The sequence below is a fragment of the Hemicordylus capensis genome, chromosome 4 (assembly GCF_027244095.1).
Source record: "Hemicordylus capensis ecotype Gifberg chromosome 4, rHemCap1.1.pri, whole genome shotgun sequence".
In the NCBI taxonomy this organism is placed as follows: Eukaryota; Metazoa; Chordata; class Lepidosauria; order Squamata; family Cordylidae; genus Hemicordylus; species Hemicordylus capensis.
Genome location: NC_069660.1, coordinates 261538305 through 261559716, shown reverse-complemented (window position 1 = coordinate 261559716; position 21412 = coordinate 261538305). Strand labels below are relative to the sequence as shown.

General features: G+C 41.5%; 1 long non-coding RNA gene across 2 annotated transcripts; it reads right to left on the bottom strand.

The window, feature by feature from the left end:
- Nucleotides 1-4223: 4223 nt before the first annotated feature.
- On the bottom strand, nucleotides 4224-21008 carry LOC128325352 (uncharacterized). 2 transcript variants are annotated; one of them, XR_008307398.1, is made up of 3 exons: nucleotides 20847-21008; nucleotides 19908-19982; nucleotides 4224-4466 (listed from the first exon to the last, which is right to left on the bottom strand). It is a non-coding gene; the product is annotated as an uncharacterized LOC128325352 (long non-coding RNA). The 2 variants fall into 2 exon arrangements; XR_008307397.1 differs by having other exon boundaries at nucleotides 19908-21008.
- Between the last annotated feature and the right edge of the window lie 404 nt (nucleotides 21009-21412).

The following is a 21412-nucleotide window of genomic DNA, read 5'->3' as shown; positions in this document are numbered from 1 at the left end:
TTTTCCCTCTAGCTGCTTTCTCGCCTATGAGATTCCAAATGTTGTTCTGGAAAATATAGGTTTGTATTTGAAGCACTACAGGACAAAAAATAGCTTGCGGGTGGTGGGTGGGATGCAGCTTGCTCCAGGGAAAGTGTCAAGTCCTGCCCCCCAAGATCTCCTCTGCCAAAGCACTTTTTCTCTCTGCAAAATGAGATTTTGCTACATACACTTATATATGTTTCCATTTGAGATTTTGTTACATATATTTACATACTTTTCCATTTGGCCCTTGGCCACTAAACAAAGACATGAACATACTTGTTTTTTCAAGATGTGTACTTAAATCTGGCAGCAGATCTTATTTCAAAGAAAACTAGTCACCAGAGTCTGATCCTGATCAGGTTAGTGACATGTGGCTAGTGGGAGGTTAATGTATTTCCACTTGTGCCATTTCCCCACTGAGAATTCCCAAACTGAAAGAGAAAAGGTCCATCATGGTTTACAAACAATTTGTACTGCACTACAGACAGCAAAGACTACAGATGAACAGCACATACTGAGCCATCTCATGGTCAGGGGGGAAAAACCATCTACTAATGACCTTTACAGATGTCACTCATTCAGCACATGAGCATTACCTACTGAAGAAGGGCCTGAAGGTATGACACTAGGGACTATCATCACCCTTCAGTTTCCAAGATATATAATGCATTCTTATGGAAACAAATATATTCAAATATAGTAGTAATGGTTGTAGGGCAGGAAGTGAAATCACAGTGTTCTGTAGGGAAGGAGTACCCTCTGCCATTCACCATTGGGAAGAGGCACCTTCTCATCCAGAAAAACACACTATGGAAAAGCAAAGATCAGCCAGAGAATGAACAGCTGCTTCCCCCACTCACACTGTTGGGGTGTGTGTGTGTGGATGTGCTCCAACTGCCAGTTTTCCTGGGCTTGCAGAAATGAATAGACCTCTCTAGCCCCATCTATATATTATGTTGAATGCATATCGTATACAATCTGCATACAGTATATACACAAACAGATCAGCTCCACATACATTTGACAGCCACTTCCTATCTGTACTGCATGTGAGGTGGTCTGTACCCTGGTTTACTTTTAAATTGAACACATGTGCAGCCATTCACACAAACACATGTGCCTGTGTATCTATACATATGTGCAATGTATCGTGTATGGACAACATCTATATGCATGTACAATGTATGTAATGTCTGAATAGGGCTCTGGCTTATGTGTGTACATTATAAACCGTTCTGGGGATCATCTGATAGGAAAGTAGGGCACAATTTGTATTCCTTTCTCATATACCAGGATGCTTACAATGCCACTTAATAATAGGTGACTAAAATTTGATCCAAAGCTTAGTAAAGTCATTGGTCAGAGGCATGGTGAGATATTTTCAAGTAAGGCTGATTAAGCTCGGCTCTAACACTGAAGGCTGCATTAGGGCTCATGTCTGGAAAACATGAAATATTAGGAAGAGTGGCTTACATACTGCTTGGTGAGCTGCACATCCAAGGGGGATGAAGGCATGCTGTTTCCACACTAGTCAAGAGCCCATGTACACAGCTTCTGGAAGTGCAGGCTGCTCCATGCCTCTGAAAGTGTGCATGATCACAGCTGCATGCTGCACCGTTTCGGAGGCACAAAGCAGCCTCCGCCCTCGGAAGGTGTGTGGAAGCCCTCATCCCCTCTCCTGGATATGCGGCTCACTGCGCAGTATGTCAGCCAAGGTATCTGTGAGCACCCACAACTGTGTCTTTGCCTTCCTACTGGCCAACTATATCCAGCTTCACAGACAGGTTTGTGTTCTGGCACATTCTTCCCTCCCCCTAGATCTTACACACTGTAGACGTGTAAACATTCAACACTCCTCTTGCCAGATTGTGTTCCTTGACAGAAGTCCAAGCTGCAAGGAAGCACCATTGCTCCGAGATATACAAACATACACATCTTGAAAGCTTTGTTTCTTGCTAAGCTGTCTCAGTGACAGTTTGCCAGCAGTGTCAGCCCAGCTTGGGTTATATTTCAGTCAGTTTTCCAAACCCTACTACTGCTGAGTTGTGGATTATGCTTTTCTTAGAAACTCAAGCCTCCTGTGTGTGAAGGTGAAACTTGGCTCTGCTGAAGGAAGGTGCTAACATGACCACATCATAGAAATTAAACATTACAGAAAATTATCAAAAAGAACTGCAGACGGCACACAGAACTTCACTTATTTTATGAATGTCAACGTGCATAATTTAGAAAGGACAATTTTATTCCTTTTTATAGGTGTAGAAATGACAATGCCTTTTTTGTTGAAATGCCATCTCTTGGCAGCAGTCAGGACAGCTGAAATATTGTGTGTGTGTGTGTGTAGGAGTTGAACTTTCTGGGTTGCAGGGAAGTGCTTGAAAAGCAATGCGCGAGTTTTCGTTAAAAAGAAGCTAGGTGGAATTTAAGATTGGGCTCAATGGATCTCTCAATCGTCTTGCACTATTATGAGACTGTAGCATTTTTTCACTAGAACCAGAATAGCTACTTTTTTATTAAAAAAAGTTCATTTGTTTCTAGACCTCAGTATGCAACACAATGTGTTTTGACTATTACAAGGTAATATGTTTGTAAGTATACAGAAACAAGCAAATTCTTTTGCTAGCTTTTTTTAATTCTTAAAGTATGATATAATTCATTGCACTGGTTTGTCTTGATATTTTTTAAAATATGTGATTTTAAGTTTTAGAACAGATCCTAAAAAGTGTAAAAGCTATAATACAACTGCTTGCTTTCCTAGGCAATATTTTTAGAATATAGTTTTGCATCTAGCTTTAAACGCTTGTTTTATATTTGACAATTTCCTCTTTTACAATGTGTTGCTTTAAAATCAGTATATTAAAATTGCAGCCTATATACTTTACATATGAAGACTCTTTTAGAATAGTTTTGTACTTAGACTTGTACAATAGTTCCATGTTAGCTACACAGTCCAAAAAAGACACACATGTACTACGCAGTTATTGCTAAGAGGGCAAGATCCTCTTCACAGCTTTTCTTAGCTAGTTCCTCTCTTAGAAAAACTTCATTAATATGCCAAGTAGACCTTTTGGTACCAGGCTGATCCAGGTTTCAGGGGGCCCTGCATCCTCTTCTGCTTGTGTGGGGCCTGAAAGAACTGGCCCTCCGCCATCACAGACATGTTTTCAGCAGTGGTTGGCTACTGACATGGGGGTAGTATCAGAGATCACCAGTGGTCTATGGCCCTCAGCATCTTCTCAAAGATGCCTACTCCGATGGTGCACCAGTTGAAGAAGGATTTTGACTAGGGATGTGCACGAACCAGTTTGTGCACTGGTTCAAATATGAACTGGTTCGTAGTTCACTGAAGCGGTTCTCTCACACACAAACACCCCCCCCACACACACACACACCACAACACTCAGCCAGGCACTTGGATCTTCCCATCTGTAATTTTAATATGTTCAAAACTATTGTATGGGAAGATTATGGATCCAAAGAATTCCTAGTTAGTATGAATGCTTGTATAATAATAAATATCGTTGGGAACATCTTGTTAGGGATGTGCCCGGAACTGAGAAACGGTTTGTTAGAACCTGCAGCAGTTTGGTTTGTGCTGTTGAACTGGGTTGAACCAGGTCAACTGGGTTTGACTGCATTGCTTGAAAAGAAGAATCTGGTAAGGATCTCCCTTTACAAACAAAGAAGGAAATTTCTAAAAAGGGGTTCAGGCGGGTAGGTGAGAAGGCACTTTACCTGCTGTTGTGGTGTCATGCATGGTGTGTGGGCCAAGTGCCAGTGGGGCTGCCGTGCTGGGACCACCCCTGCGCCCACCAGGAAGCTGCGGCGACAGCCAGTAAGGTGCCCTCTCACCCACCCCAAACCCCTTTTTAGAGATTGGCAATCCCCCCCCCCCTTTGCTTGTAAAAGGGAGTCCTTACCAGATTCCTGTTTACAAGCAAGGCAATCAAACTGGTTGAACTGGGCTGAACCAGTTCAACCTGAACCAGGCCCAGTTTGGTTCTATTTGAACCGGTTGCGCACACCCCTAATCTTTGTGCTCAGTTTAGTGTAAATCCAGAATAAATGTTGTCTAATTAGACAAGAATAAGTGTGTGTGTGTGTGTGTGTGTGTGTGTGAAGTTTCACTTTTTAAGCTGCACACAGAATCATTTGTGAGTTAGAAGGGAAGGGAATGGATTTTCCAGATGATGATAATAAACAGAAGTAATATCCTATTATTAGTATAGTCTTTGGAAATGGTGGTGAAGCTCTGACATTATATTTCCAAAGGAAACCATGCTTAATATTGCAGTTTGTAGAGTTCATGTTTTCAGGTTCTCCCAAATACATAATACTTCTGAATAAAGTACTTGTATGTTTAACTTGGCTGCAGGAATGTTAATGTTAACAGACATCATGATCTTGTGACGGAGCTTTTATTAGCTCATTTTCAGCAGTTCCTGAGAAAGACGTGCAAAGAAAGATTCATTACTCATTGTCTTATGAAGATATGAGATAGCAGTAAGACATTTTCAGCCCGATCCTATGCTTGTTTACTCAGAAGTACCACTGAGTCCTACTGATTTTAATAGGATTCGCTCATAGGTGAGTGTCTATAGACTGAGCCTTAGGGCAATGGCACTTAGTCATAACTAACTTAGTCTGGATGCTGTCCAGACTCTATTTCCTTCCCTTCCCTCTTAGCTTTCTGATAGTAAGCTAAGAGGAAAAGAAGGAAATGGAGGTTGGACAGCAGGCAAAGCAGTTTAAGATGAGAAAGCGACAGGCAGACCTATGGGACATGATTACGCAATGACACACGCATGAGTCTAGATCACAAGCAAGGCCCATTTAATTCAAGATAATCATGCTACATGCCTTTCATTTATATTGCAGTGCCAGTTTTAGGTTCCCTCCATATCTTAGGATAAGGGAAACTCAAGTTCCGCATTATGTGTGAACCTGGCCAAATTTAGCGCCAAGGTTGCAGGCAGGAATCTCTCTCAGGCCTATCTTGGAGATGCCAGGGAAGGAACTTGGAAGATTCCACTCTTCCCAGAGCGGCTCCATCCCTTAAGGGGAATATCTTACAGTGCTCACACATCAAGTCTCCCACTGCTATGCAACCAGGGCAGAACCTGCTTAGCAAAGGCGACAATTCATGCTTGCTACCACCAGACCAGCTTTCCTCCCATATGGTAGATTGTAGATATATACATGTCTCCCCCTCCCCTCCAACCAGGGTTGATAATCAATATTTAATTAAATCTGATTTTTCTTATTTAAATTTACTTTTAAAAACACAATTCATAAATAACCTAGATCAAAGATATTGTCATGAATATTAATTACAACTTCTAATTCTATGAGCATGTTAACAGCAGTATATGGAGATGAGAGATAACAGACCTGATCAGTCCTATTCTGCAGGTGGTGTACATGCAACGCACACACACACACATGCACGTGCGCGCGCACACACACACGCACAGTTAAGCCCTTGCTCCCCCTCCCCCCAAAAGTGCAAAGATAAAGAAGGCCAATGAATGAATAGAGGATTTGGGGGAATAGAGTAGATCTGAGCAAGGACAAAGAGTCTGGATACAAATACACAATATGGGGAGGGGAGGAGAATAGAAAGTGAAACCAAAAATGAACATAACATATTTGTGCAGTCCTGAGGAAACTTTTCCCGGGTGTATCCTCCATTGTAGATGGGAAACACCTATCTTGGCAGTAGGCCATAAAAGAGACCCCCTTAGGGAATATTTAATTAAGTTCCTGTACCTGTGGGTAAGAAAGGCATGGGTGTGAAATGCAAACAGTGCAACAACAAAATGCAAGGCCTGGCTGCCCGAATAAAACAGCATTATGAGAAGTGTGTACCTATTATAGTGTGTACATACCTTCCAAAAATGAAATCTACATCTATCTCTAAATATGTATTAAGGTTATATTAGACAAAAAGAACGTACTTTAATAGAAAATGATGATTAAATAGAATCTTCCTGAACAGTAATTTAAATTGTGATTTAATAATTAAAACTGAGTCCTTTGAAGCAATTTAAATTGTGACTTAAATCATGATTTAAATCAATTTGATTTAAATCAGATCAACCCTGCTTCCAACAATTGCTGCACACAGAAATTATGATGGTTACAACAGAAACATTTGCTCTATGGAAGGCAGTAAGAAAGAAAAGTATGGTCCATTGTAAGGAACTGCATATATGTAGTAGGAAATAATCATAACACCATTAAAAGTGCAATTAGAGAATGAAAAAACACTGGTTGATTGAATAATTTTAAAAGTACATACTTTTTAAAAAATGTTGTTAGCAAATTCTTGTTCATTAGATAATGAAAAACCAGAGTTAGTGGAATTTTCTAGTGATTAGAAAATTAGCTTTAATCCATTGTTTGATATCTCAGTATGTTCACCCCTCATAAACCATGGTATATAGATCAGACCAGTTCAGAGATTCTAACAACAGTAGGCCGGTTTTGATATTTGTCCACTGGCACATATGAGCAAGTAGGAGATGCACTGAGAGCACGCCCATCCTGGTATCCTTTAATTGAAGGAAGGTTGTTAATTTGAATCACCACTCTGCATGTGTTCCAAGGTTTGGGAGTTCATCTCAGTTCAGATCAACACCCCTCTTATGCAATTAAAGGATGGCCCAACAGTGCATCAGGACATCCTGCAGAGACATAAGGATGGAGTGCTCTAGACATGACCTTGTCCTGCTCACGTGTGCTGGTCTGCATTCATCTGAACCAATTCGGTTAGGATAAATAAACCAAGATTTTGCATTATGTCTGAATCCAAGGAAAGGAAATGGAAAAGATCTAGTTTGTTTAAAAATGCATTATAAATCCGACTATTCTGGCAACTCTGCATATACGTAGACTTGTGCATGGAGAAAGCGAATGCCCTGAATTTTATAGTCCTACTTTAATTTCTACTTTGCAATATGTTTATTTTTGAAACATTTATTTCATGGAACCATACTGGCTTTTTTTATGAACCAAAGATAATAGCATTAAATTCCAATGTACTTTTAGTAAGGATTTCATAGTCCACTGAATATTATAACTGTCTTATTTCTCAAGGATATGAAGTTCTGATTTGGTGGGTGCTGCTTTTTTTTTTTAAAGAATAAGTCATGGAGTAGAATTTGACTAGTAGAAACCTGAGTGCTATTTTTGCAGCTAAGGAATTCAGCTAGAAATATTGTGTTTCCCAGTATCCTTTGTATTTATAGACACATTCATTAGACAAATGCTTGATGATCTGAATATAGCCTATTAATGTACTGAAATGCACAGAATATTAATAATTATTATTTAAACAAACAAAATTAAACTGTTTAAATTAATTAATAAAATTAAGCTGAGAGTGAAACAAAATTTATATGGATTTCAAACACCTTAGGACAGGCTAAAATACAATAAAAGTAACACCTGTGTGGGCAACAACAGGATAAAAACCAACCAGATAATGCATAACACATACAGGCAAGAACAACCAACTACATAAATATATGAGAGGAGAACAGACACTGGGCACCATCCTATCTACAGCATATTCTAAGTTATAGTGGATAACAAATTAAATATGAACCATCTCAGAACAATGTTCTGTTGTGGTACAAAAACCCAATACAAGTTTTAGATTGTGTTAAGAAGATCATAATTTCCAAGCATTTGTAGGAAGGGGCTGTGGGTCAGTGGTACAGCGCATGCTTCGTATGCCAAAAGGTCCCCGATACAATCCCTGCAGCTACAGGAAAGGCTGACAAGAATCCTTGTGAGAAGGTGCGGCCCTTCCATGAGGCAATCATCTCAGGCACTGGTGATGACAGGAAGGGAAGGGCTCACAACCAGTGTTCACTCTTACAGGGATTCCCAGTTGTTGTTGACTACAACCCGCAAAATCGCCAAGCAAAAGCCGTTGCAGTCAGGGATTCTGGGAGTTGTAGTCAACAACATCTGGGAATCTGTTAGAGGGAACACTGCTTACAGCTGTAAGGCTTTTGCCACCACAAACACCACCCTGTTATCCACTGCTGCCACCCTTCCTCACGTCACTGGGGCACAGTGTTCATTTTCTTGCCATGCCCCACTGGCAACCTCTTCTTCACCCCTTCCCATCCTTAATGTGAGTCAGGAATGTCCCAGTCACCACTGCCTGGCTTGGTGGCATAGTCAAAGTAGTTGTGCATCACTGCCACTTCAGCTGCATGGCCTGAAAATGCTGAACACCCAACCAGAGATGGAGGGTGGGGAGCACATCATAATTCCTTTGTCTCAAGTAGCAACATATACTGGACCTCCCACGCTTGAGAATCACTGTCAGTCATTGTAGACCATCCTGGTCCGTATGGACGAATGGTCTGATTCAGTGTAAGGCGCTTCATATGTGTTTGTTTAAACCTGGAAAGAGTTTTAGAGTACTCAATTCAGCTAAGGCACAATTCCAAAATAATGTTGACAACATTTTTTAAAACTTAATCTTACATTTAATTTGTTTGTTTTAACTGTTTAAAGGTTTACAGATGTTTTAATTAGTTGTGAACCATCTTGAGACCTGTTTATAAAAGGTAAAGTGTGCCATCGAGTCGGTGTCGACTCGTAGTGACCACAGAGCCCTATAGTTGTCTTTGATAGAATACAGAGAGGTTTACCATTGCCATCTCCTGCACAGTATGAGATGATGCCTTTCAGCATCTTCCTATATCGCTGCTGCCCGATATAGGTGTTTCCATGGTCTGGGAAACATACCAAGCCACCTAATGGCACAGCGGAGAAATGACTTGACTAGCAAGCCAGAGACCCGGTTGTAGGTAGTATAAAAAAAAAATTTATTATTTTATTTATTTAACAAAATAATAAATCAGAAAAGATTAATGAGGACAACTAAACGTCTAAAAGATCACCATATGAAGAAGAGCTGAAGTTTGGATGGGCACTATTCTTAAGCAGAGCCCTTTTGATTTCAGTGTGAGATTTAACAACCTCTCTCACATTGTAAAAGTGCTTGTTCATTCATTATTTTCTCCTCAGCTTGGCTCCAAGAAGCTCAGGCAAGTGTACATGAGTCTCATTCCTGTTCACACGTTATGTTCAATGCATGTTCAAACTATGTACAACAAAAACACATCTCTGGATTACTGCAATGCATTGTATGTGGGGCTGCCTTTGAAAACGGTCCGGAAACTACAGGTGGTACAGAATAGAGCTGCAAGATTATTAACTGGGTCTGGACATTTAAAGCATATTATGCCTGTGCTTCGTCAGCTTCCAGTCCGTTTCTGGGCCTAATTCAAAGTGCTGGTCTTAACCTTTAAAGCCCTCAGGCCGGGCTTAGGGGCGGGCTACCTGAGAGAGTGCCTTGCCCCATTTGTCTCAACCTGGACCTTAAGATCTTTGAGGCCCCCCTCCAAGTGCCCCTGCCAAAAGTGGTGAGGTATGTGGCTACTAGGGAGAGGGTCTTTTTGGCAGTTGCAGCCCATTTATGGAATACCCTCCTCAGTGAGGTTCACCTGGCTTCATCATTTTGTTCTTTTAAATGCCAGGTAAAGACCTTTTTGTTCACTCAGGCCTTTTTAAATTTTGATTTTTAAATTTGCTTTTAAAACTGATTTTAAAAGTGTTTTAATTGTTTTGTATTGTATTTTGTATCCCTCCCCCACTTTGGGTCTGATATGATTTAATGTGTTACGTGTTTTTATTTTATGTTAAAGCTGTGTGGTGAGCCATCCAGACAGAGAAAAATTTGTTATGAGAACAATTTGTTATTTATAACAAGTATAGTTTATTTTTTATACAGTTCTGCACATATTATGTTCAATGTACATACAGTAGTACATGTCCAATCTGTGCCCTCATTTGAAGGGCCTGTACCCAGAATCACTTTTAAGATGAATGCACTTTTAATCAGTCACAGAAAAACATGTACATGTGTGCAGATATGTATGCACTAACAGCACAGCGCCTTATATACTGTGCAGCATCCCAGAGGCAATTCCAGCACTGTGGGAGTGGGAAAGAAAACAGCGGCGGTGGGCAGGAAGGAGAAGAAAGCGGCGGACAAACTGGGGAAGAAATAGGCATCAGCGGCAGACGGGCACGTGGGGGAAACTAGAGGTGCAGATGCTCTGTGCCCAGCGCAGATAGTTATTATAATTGCTGAAATACAGCTCAAAGAACACAAACACATTGCAGCATGTTTTTGTTTTGTAAAATGTTGTCTGTTTTTACTCTTTTTTAAATATTTGTTGTGTTTTAAATTATGAACACCACCTAGAGATTCACATATCAGGCGGTATAAAAATATGATGAATAAATAAATTAAATAAATCACACCATTCATGATGCTGAAGTTACATGTATATCGTGTTAGTTTAGTGCCATCCAGTGACCAAAACAGAGAAGAGCTATTGAATGTTTCTTATAAAGACATAATGAATATGGATTTTTTAGTTTTGTTAAAACAGATCCACAAACAACTCAAAGTTAATTTGAAAGCTATTCGACAGATTTGAGGCAAAACTTTTGTAATAATTCCAGTTTTGGTTTTTTTCTATTAACATTACAGCATTACTGAACATTACTGAAACACTTGAGGATGCATCTAGATTTCCAAAAATCACCCAGGCTTCTCAGACAGCCATAAATTGTGATTTTAATTTATTCATGATACCACCAAAAAGAAAGTAATATTTGATACACATGCATGTCTTTTTCTGATCAATATGTGAACTGTGGAATCTGAATGAACCCAGATTTGCATTGTGCATTCTCAGCATATACAAAGCTTAGTACTGTATTTGTCTTCATTTGCAATCACTGTAGTACAATTACAGTGTATAATTACCATGTATAAAGGGACTTCTATGGTGCGTTTGCACAGAAGTGTTGGATCTTAAACATATGTTGAACTTGATAAATTGACCCTGAAGAGGACACAAAAGTAGTGTGCTAAAATCTCAGAGATGAAAAACACCACCAGATAACAGAATTCCTTTTGCCATTTTTTATTGTACTCTATTTTGAAGAACCACCTAATGGCACAGTGGGGAAGCAACCTGTCTAGAGAGCAGGAGGCTGTTGGTTCGAATCCCCGCTGGTGTCTTTCCCAAAATATGGGAAACTCTTATATCGGGCAGCAGCGATATAGGAAGGTGCTGAAAGGCAGCATCTTATACAGCAAGGGAGGAGGCAATGGTAATCCCCTCCTGTATTCTGCCATGAAAACCACATGGCTCTGTGGTCACCAGGAGTTGACACCGACTTGACAGCACAACCTTTACCTTTTATTTTGAAGTAGCAGTAGTATGTGAGACTGGCCTGATCCAGTATGCCTGTGTGTTTACAGGATAATTTAAAGTATGATCTTATAATCATCCAAGGTTACACTGGAAACTAGACTGGAGTCAAGAGCAAACCATTCCCTCTCAGTACAGTAATCGTTCATGATTGCAAAGTAAAACAATAATCTCTGTTTGCAAGAAGGCATTTGTCTTGAATTAGCCACTGAGCTTAACCAACTTAAATTGCTTAAGAGAACTCATTTATGTGCCAGTCGATCCTTAATAAAGTAATTTTATTGAACTGACTCTGTAATTAACTAACTTTAAGAAGATGAAGCACCTGCTGCATGTTTAAATTTTAAAGATGTGTTAAAATAATCACATCTGATCACAAGGTGGCAGTCTAAATCAAGATATTTCAAATGTTTATCCAAGGTAAATCTTGTGTCTAGTGAAAAAAATAGTAAGGGGAACTATACAAAAAAGTAAAGGATGAAATGCAAGTGCGTGACAAATTTGGGAACTGTACTACTAACCAATGTTGGTCTTATCAACCTAGCACAGCTTGTATGTGGTTTAAATACTGTATGCTAACATTTTCCTTGACACAGAGAAGACATTCAACATTTTTTAAAGCAGGTAAGCGCACATCGTTGGCTCAAAAATATGGATAAATAGTTACTATTATCCTTTATTACATGCAACAGACTAACTCAGTGGCGCTCTTACCCCTGGACTTTGGGGCCAAAATCCAGGGCCTCCACACCCCTGGGGGTCCCCAAATTCTCTTTAGTCTGTCCTGGGTAGTGTGGTCACTGCTACCCTGCACTGCACTGGGTGGCCAAGCGTGATCATTACCTGTGGCGCATGCTTAAGAGGTAGAGTGGTGAATAGTGATGTGCACGGACTGGTCCGGAGGGCATTCTAAAGGCCTCTGGACCGGTCTGGACATGGGGCGGTTTGGTGGTTCGTCGCCGGGGTGGGGCACCTTTAAAGGCGGTGGGAGGGTGTACTTACCCTTTGCCCCCACTGGTGTGCATATTTTAATTAGCATTTGGGGCGGCAGGGTACCTCCCTGCTGCCCCTTCCCCTGGTCGTCAGCAAAAGGCTTCAGAAAGCCTTTTGCGCGTGTGCAGGTCACGTCTCTGCGACATGTGCGTGCGCGTGATGTGGAGACGTGACACGTGCGATGTGCGCACATGCAAAAGGCTTTCTGAAGCCTCTAGCTGACGACCAGGGGAAGTGCTGACTAAAATGCGCACACCAGCGGGGGGAAAGTGGCGGGACGGGTAAGTACACCCTCCCCCCGCCCTTAAAGGAACCCCCACCCCCAGGGCTGGACCGCAGCTCCACGGTTCCATGCACATTCCTAGTGGTGAGTGGGGAAAGAAATCTGTGGGATAAGAATAGGGAGATGATGCTAAACTTGAAGGGGGGGGGCCTCCAGCAAGGGGGAGGGCCTCCAAAGGCCTTTAGGTCCAAGCTCCAAAATTACCTGGGTGCACCTCTGCACTAGAATTATATTATCACTTCTACTAAAGCCTATCTAACCCTGCTAACTGGGCATGCCCCTGCTAACTGGGCAAAGAGGCACCTTTTACCATGGTGATTCTCTTTATTTAGCAGGGGGAGAGTAACTGGCCCTATCCACCCCCAGGACAGTACTTCCAGTGACTGTTGCTGGGGTCTATCTTATGTTTCTTTTTAGAATGTGAGCCCTTTGGGGACAGGGTTCCATCTTATTTATTTGTTTGTTATTTCTCGGTGTAAACCGCCCTGAGCCATTTTTGGAAGGCGGTATAGAAATCAAATTATTATTATTATTATTATTATTATTATTATTGGATTACATCAACTGTGCGTGTGGTGTGCAGGCTGCTAGTATAGAAAGAAATAGTGAGGAATCAGAGGGCAGGTACAGCTCTTCTTCTTTGAAGACCATTTGCCTAACTCAAAACTTGGGGAAAGAAAAGCATGAGCCCTAGTTGGACCTTGCATTGTACGAGTGTACAGAAGTCTGTAGATTTGTACATGTCTTTGTGTAAATGACTGTATCTGTGTTCATTGTTAATGTGAACCTGGGTACAGACCCCTCAAATGGCATGATGATACAGACAGGAAGTGTACTGCTGTATCTGTGCTCAACGTAATATGTGAATAACTGTACCTGTGTACACGGAACACTCATGTACAAGTGTTGAACACAATGTGTTAACAGGGCTACAGAGATGTCACTTCCTTCTCAAAATATCAGCATCTGACATCTTTCTGGAGATGAATGGCTGGCTGATGTTGCCTTTTAGTGCACGATTCTTTTTTAAAGTTGTAAAGCATTTTGAATGGTTTCACAGCTTTTTTCTGTAAATCAAAGGTTCCCAACAGGGAATATTCAAAGGTTCCCAGGGGAACTTTGAGGGCTCCCAGGGGTTGCTCAGAGCCCCCTTGCTGCAGTCTTACCGCAGATTTGCTCCCCATCTTGAAGCTAACAAATCTTCAGTGATGTGTCTGCTATAAAAGGGAAGGGAGAAGGGAAGAGAGTGAGAACCCTCCTTCTCTGCTCCTAATTGGCTAGCTATATGCTGAAGTTCAGTGTGCCCTTCCCCTCAGCCTGGTGAGTTTCGGGCTTCAGAAAATTAGCACTGAGTACTCTTATGGATAGGACAAGCAAACCTATCCCATTAATTTCAGTTAGACTGCCTCTGTCTTAGTGCAGATGTGAACCAGTGACTGTAGTAGCATGTTTCCTTAGCTATAACACTTAAATGTGTTTTTTAATCTATATATATATATATGTTTAAATGTTACAGTTATGAGATGGGCTACTACAGTCCCTGGCTTACATCCAGATTAAGTTACTCATAAGTACTATTACTGAAATTAAGGGGACTTGCTACTATAATCACTGGCACACATTTGCAGTAAGACACAGGCAGTCTTATTGAAATTAATGGGACAAGTTTTGTGCTATTAATTTTAATAGTATTCATGAGTTCCTTAGTCAAATTGCAAGCCAGTGACAGGAGTAAAGTAAAAGTAAAGTTGTGCTGTTGAGTCGATGTCGATTCCTGGTGACCACAGAGCCATGTGGTTTTCTTTGGCAGAATACAGTTTACACCATTGCCATCTCCTGTGTAGTATTGCCTGTCTCATAACTGTAAGTGTGTGCTCTCTCTCTCTCTCTCTCTGGGGTATCTGAATTGAAAGATTGTGTCAGAAGGGCTAAACTTATTTTAAAAGGTAGGGAACCCCTGATGTAAACCATTGAAATGTTTTCTGTTGACATGCAGTATGAAAAAATCATTTCCATAATTTCTCTTTTAGGCTAATATTGACATTTCAACAATAGTGTTGCAAGTAAATTTCTTCACTTGCAAGAGATCCTTCAATTGCTATCTCAGCAAATTATCAGTGACAGGAAACATTACAAAAACATAGCTACAATATTTTTAGATGCAGTTGTAGACACACAGTTAGGATGCTGCTGTTGTAGCCTATAACAGAGACAACATAACATCCTCTAGGGCTCCATTTACGAGGGAATCCCAAGTACATACTCTAGATCACTGTCTATGTCTGGAAGGTCACATTTCAGGCAACTGGGAACCTAGTATGTTTAGCATAAAGGCTTTGTTCTCAACTGTGTTAACAAGCTAGCCTGAAGTTCCACAGTAACTTTGCCTGAATAACAGCAAATCAGCACAGTTTGACACTGCACTGAGTGCAAAGATATGTCTATCTACAGAGTGGAAACTGTTGATCCACCTGGCATAGGAATTTATTTTTTTATTTGTTGTCCAATTTTTATACTGCCTTCATAATGTATCTCAAGGCAGTTTACAAGAGTTAAAATAAAATTCCATTGAAGTTACATTTAAAACCTTAAAATCAACATTAAAAACCATACATACACCAAAAAATTTTTAAAAAAATTAACAGAAGCAAGAAAGCTAGGAAACTTGGCAGCCTCTAAGAGGCTGAGTAAATAAGAAGGTTTTTAGTTATTTTTTAAAAGCAATCACATGTATCAGAAAGTGAACATTAACTGGGAGAGCATTCCAGAGCCTGGGGGCTACAACAGAGAAGGACCTGTCCCATGAGCATGACAATTTAGCCTCTCTCAATGTCAGCACATGGAGCAAAGGCCCCTTTGACAATCTCACTGGGTGGGCAGAAACCCTTGGAAGCAGATGGTCCCTCAGGTATCCAGGGCCCAAACTGTTAAGGGCTTTAAATGTAATAACCAGCACCTTGAATTGGATCTGGAATGGCATTACAAGTCCTGAGCCTGAAGTTCTAAACTGTTGACATGAAATATGTCAAGCAAAACATTGATACAAATTTGAATAGATGTTCTATACGCCACCTTGTTCAAAGATACATATAGTTTCCGTGTGAGATACAAAGTGCTGGTTATTACCTACAAAGCCCTTAACAGCTTGGGTCAAGGGTACTTAAGAGAGCACCTTCTTTGTCATGAACCTGTCACCTAGTAAGATCATCTGGAGACCATCAGTTGCTTCCAGCTCATTTGGTGGCAACTTGAGACCAGGCCTTCTCTGTGGCTGCCCCAAGGCTTTGGAATTTGCTCCCTGTTGAAATAAGAGCACCCTCTTCTCTGTTTGTTTTCAGGAAGTCCCTCAAGATGTACCTGTTTTCTCAGACTTTTAACTGAAGATCTTTTAAATGTAATGTATTTTTATAAGTGATCTTGTTTTATTAGTTTTGTTAATTTTAACTATTTTATACTGTTTTAATGTTTGTTGGTTTTTAAAATTTGTACCCTGCCTAGAGATGTTTATATATGCGGTACAGAAATATGATAAATAAATAAATACAGTTCTAACAGAAGCCCTCACAAAAGACGTTATGACCCTGTGTGCAGCTGAATGAACATGAGTACTATTGATTGTCTAAGAGACCATTATTTACTGTTTTTCGGAAGAGGACATGACTGCTATGCTCTTAAACAAAAAGTCCCATTTTACAGCTTGGAAACAATGATACTCAGAGAAAAATAACGCGCCCATAGATCAGGCAAGTAAGACTGTGTAGTGGACTGTTTTTGTTGTTATGGTGAATTGGGAATCAGAAACCCTTGCTGATCTATTGCTTGTCACCCAGAGATCAGCACACTGATTTCCACTAGTCAAATTCCACTCGGCAACTTGTTCTTTAAAATACAACACAGCATCTATCTAATCAGAACTTCATATGTTTGAAAAAGAAAAGAGATAATATGCAGTGACTATGAAATACTTACGAAAAGAACATTGGAATATAATGCTGTTATTTTTGGTTTATGAAAAGAGCCCATATGGTTCCATGAAATAAATGTTTTAAGAACACACATATTGCAAAAGTAGAAATGAAACCAGAGATCTACCAGTAAATGTTGATTTACCTTATATATTGTCATGTTACGATCATTAAACAAATGGCAATATATTTTCCATAATTTATTTCAAATCCCGTGATTAGCTGCTCATAAAATCTTAAGAGTGAAATTTTAAGTTTATGTTTGATAGCCATGAAGGGTTAACTTGCCCCTTTTATTTACTTATTTTACATATATTTCCCATCTTCCTCCAAGGAGCCCAGAGTGGTGTACATGATTATGTTTATCATCCCGTGAGGTAGGTTAGGCTCAAAGATAAGTGACTGGCTGAGTGTTGGACTAGGACTAGGGAGACCCGAGTTTATACTCAAATGTAGCTCTGATTTCTCCAGTCCTAGTCCAACACTCTAACCACTATATCTCTTCTCTTGCTATGCCATAACCCCTCTTGCCATGCCAAGTGGGGCAGTGACCTCAGTCAAGTGAGACCCCAGTGTTCCTCCCCACCTTGGAGCTGTAGGAGTAAGTGGGGGTCATCCACACAATCTCTGCCTCCTCCCCGGCTCCAAGGCTGGAAAGAAATAGGGCAGTTTTGTTGAGGCATTGACAAGGCACCAAGAGCTTTCCCAGACAGCAGGCTTTACCGTGTGTTTATGAGTTCGATTTAAAAACAAAACAAAAAACAGACACAAAAGTGGGGTGTTTTTTTTACCCCGGACATAAACCGGGCAAGGCTCTAACACACAATGAAAAACCTGAACTGTGTGAGAAGTGCTCCCCAATATCTTGCATGGACCAGCGTGAATCCAGCCGATGTGAGAACACACACCTTCCATTCTGAGCTAAAAAACAAACAAACATCTGGAAATGCTCCAGGAGTGCCTGCGTAGAACAAAGCTACAAAGCTGAGCAAGTGAACTCCAGCACTCTTTCTAGCTGGGAAGTTGGAAAGGGTGCTTGGGGCTTTGGCTGCTGTGCCAGGTGTCTAGAATACCTGGAAATCACTGGTTGTGTCAGTGAGCCCCAGCACCCTTTCCCGTTAGGAAGTTGGAAAGGGAGCCGGGGTGTGTGTCTGTCTTGCCTGGACGGTATAGGGCCAAGCAAGTCCTCAGCTTGAAAGGGTGCCTGTGGCTTTGACCAATGAGGCACGCAGGTGCCTAGAGCAGGCAGGGGTGTGTCTGTGTGGGAAACAGCCATAATTTTTGGCTTAGTGACAACACCAGACAAAAATTATGGGCCTATGTAGCACAGTTGCTGTTTGTGTTACTTTTTAAAAGGAGCTCAGCATGTTGGACATGGTTGCCTTACTACACTCTCTGTCATTTTATCTTCACAACAACCCTATGAGGTAGGTTAGGCTAAAAGATGGCGACGGACTGACCCAAGGTCATCCAGCAATTGAATGGAGATTGGAACGGAGGTCTCCCCAGTTAAACAGCCACACTCAAAACACTTCAATACTATTGGATTACTAAACTGAGTAGTGTTTATCTATTAAGGATTAGGGATGGTTTGGCGGTTCAAGTGTGGCACTGGGAGTAGGGGGTGCGGCACCTTTAAAAGTGAGTAGCACCTGCATGCCTGACGCTCGTTGCTGCTTCCTGCTTTGGTGATGCTCCCTCCAGCAATCTTTGCATGGTGCCGGCATGCGCAGGCTGCTGGGGGTCCATGGGTCGGCTGAACCAGTTTGTGGGTTGGCCGAACCAGAACAAACCAGTTCACCAAACACAAACTAGTTCGTATTCAGACCTGTGCATGAACCATGGTTCGTGCACATACCTAGTAAGGATTACAGCCTTAATTAACATGATGCTTTAGAGATCTACAATGGGTGGGAAATCCATGTTCAAAGAATAACCACAATGTTATGTTCAGTTCCTGGCTGAGAACTGGATTCTAATACTGCATTACAATCAGTATTTGGAGTATGGTCATTATTGTTCAATTTTATTTCGGTCTCTGACCAGCAGTACAAAGTAGACAGATAAAAAAACTTAAACATTAATAGCAATCCATCCTAAAGTATAAGAACTGGATTAAAAATTAGAGAAGCGCTTCACAAGACACATGCAAAGCGCCTGATGAGGTTCTGTGGGGAGAGCAGTCTTTGCCTGCTCTCTCCACAGACGAGCAGCCGCTCATAGCTGAGCAGCTGGATTGGCCACCCACACGACTGCCAGCTCCGTTACGGAGCCGGTAGGGGCTGCGGGGATTGGAGAGCATGTGGTCCCCGGAAGTTCCAAGATGCCCCGCGTGAGAGACCCCTGAGCGCGGGAGGCGGCTTGCAGTCTTGGTCAAGGGTCTACTCCCGGTCGGCGGTCTACTTGTGTGTCGCAGCGCACCGTGGTGGCACACAAGCACAAAAACAAGGTTAACGGAGCGATCGCTCCATTAACCTCATTTAAGGGGAGGGGGATTTAACGTGGCTAGCTGCCGGGAGCCGCACAACTCCTGTTGCAGCACACGATCGCCCAAAAGTGGGCTTGGCATGGGAATAGCCTCAGAGCCTGTCTGATTCGATTAGCCACCACTCAAAATTTGACTACATTACATATTATGTCAGAATCATGGTCAGCAAGAAGAAAGTAAACACAAAACTCATCTGAGACCTGGAACACTTCTTAGTGAAGGAGCTTGATCACTATTGCTAAATAAAATATATTGATATTCTCTAGAGGGGTGATTTCTTTCCCTACCCTCTTTTTTCTTTTGACCAGCAATACAAAATGGCTTGTCAAAGAAAAGTCTGTTTGACCTCTGGTATATGGTATCTTAGAAAAACAAAATGAATTCTGTTTTCAAAAAACCCATATATGAACATTTCCAAATGTACTTTGGTGATTTGTTAGCAAACTACTATAGGATGCCATGCACATTTGGGGGAAGCAACATGCCATCAGGAACAAGAGAAGGAAGCAGGAACAGTGCACTGATGGTTTATTTTTAAAAAAAATAGGTCCTGGTGCATTTCGAGGTGGTATACCTTTATTTCAGGGGACTATAGATTGTGAAAATGCACCAATCAGAACAATAAGAAATACATGTAAAGTCAAATAGACTATATAAAACTGATTAGCCATATCAAACAGATTAAAACTGAGATAAAAATTAGACCATAATCATAACCATATAAAACAACAAAGTAATGGAAATAAGATGAACACTATAATATATGGACAATGATGGCTAGGGTAAATAACTAACAAAATACAAAGCTCAATCATGCATAGCAATAAAGTTAAAACTACCTCGATAGTAATAAACCAGAGTAGAAATAGCAAATGGGAAACTGATCCACAGCCAGGAAACAAGTAAAATAAGACCTTAACACAAACAAACAAAATAAAGTAAGTTAACTTGTGCATTTAACTGATTACTCAGGTAGGTCAAGTGATGTCATAATATCTCAGTATTTACAAAGTCAAAACCTCCCTCTCAAGCTTGATCTGGGCATGATCCAGCCACAATGAAAAACATTTATACTTCAATGATTTCTGTTAGGTAAATTTATATAGCAAAATTCCCTTCACATTTATTTGAAGTAAATGTGAAGTAAGTAAGTCCCATTCTTAATTACTGACTCCCAAATGTTCATAGGATTGTAGACTTTACACGTCAAATTAAATAGTTTATTTTCTTGAACATAGACCTTGAGAAAACATTGAACATGGAAAAATGAAATAAAACATCTGTCCCCAAAGTAAAATCTCTGTAGCAAGAAAGGGGTTGAAGGAAAGAGAGAAATCTCAGGTTTTCAAACTCGGGGAGCGGGGCTGGGGTGAGGCACAAACAAACAGAGGATTAAAAAAACAAAACAAAACCCCAAACATTGCATTTCAAAGGATGGAGCTCACTGGGAGGATAGAACCTAGTGTGCAGAGGGTGGAAATGCCCTGGGAGGAGGAGGGAAAAAGATATGATTTGATTCTCCTCCCTGTTATCCAGCTGCAAAGGACACCGGCGTTCCACATCTCCCGCTCTGCGGCCACTCATAGCCTCACTGGGCAATCATTTAGCATTTCACAGGCTCTTGTAGAAAGCGGGTTGGGGGGCGCCAGAATGGGATTCGGAGCTGGAGGGATGGACTTGCTGGAATATTCCCCCCACCCTCTCCCTCCCTTTTTTGTCTGGGTTTGCTTTGAGAAGAGGAAGGCAGGCTCTTTTCTGCCTCAAACACTGATACGCACCTGATAGGAGCTCTCCTTTGTAAAGCCCGTAAAAAGCAGTTAGCTAGGCTGGCCCCCTCCCTCTTTTTTGGACAAATGTGCCCCAGGCCGCGCAAGGTGCCTTTAGAAGACCAGATAGACTATCTCGGGCCCTGCCAAACTTTTATGCTTGCTGGCTCCGTACCTGGATGCCCGCTAGCACACTCCTCTGGTCTCCTTAACCAGGCCGAAGTAAACTCACTTTCCACTTCTCCTCCCCGCGCTTCCTAGACAGCTTATTGTTTCCAGGAAGCGAGCTATTTCCGGACGCCCCACAGGAACAGCAAACATTAATCGAAGCCATTCCCTCTCGGTGGCAACCAAGCACCGCCGCGTAGTGCTGCTGGAGCAGCGTTTTCGTGTTCTGGAGAAAACAAATGTTGCTGTGGGAAGAAGCACGGAGACCTCCCCGAGTCACATCGCGGCGGCGCATGTGACTACTGCCATTTAGACTTTCCCAAATGAAACCTGAGCTAAGGCATGCCTGGAAAAGGCGACCAGGAGACAGCAGCATGCTGGAGGGAGACCGGCAATGCCTGGCGTAAGGC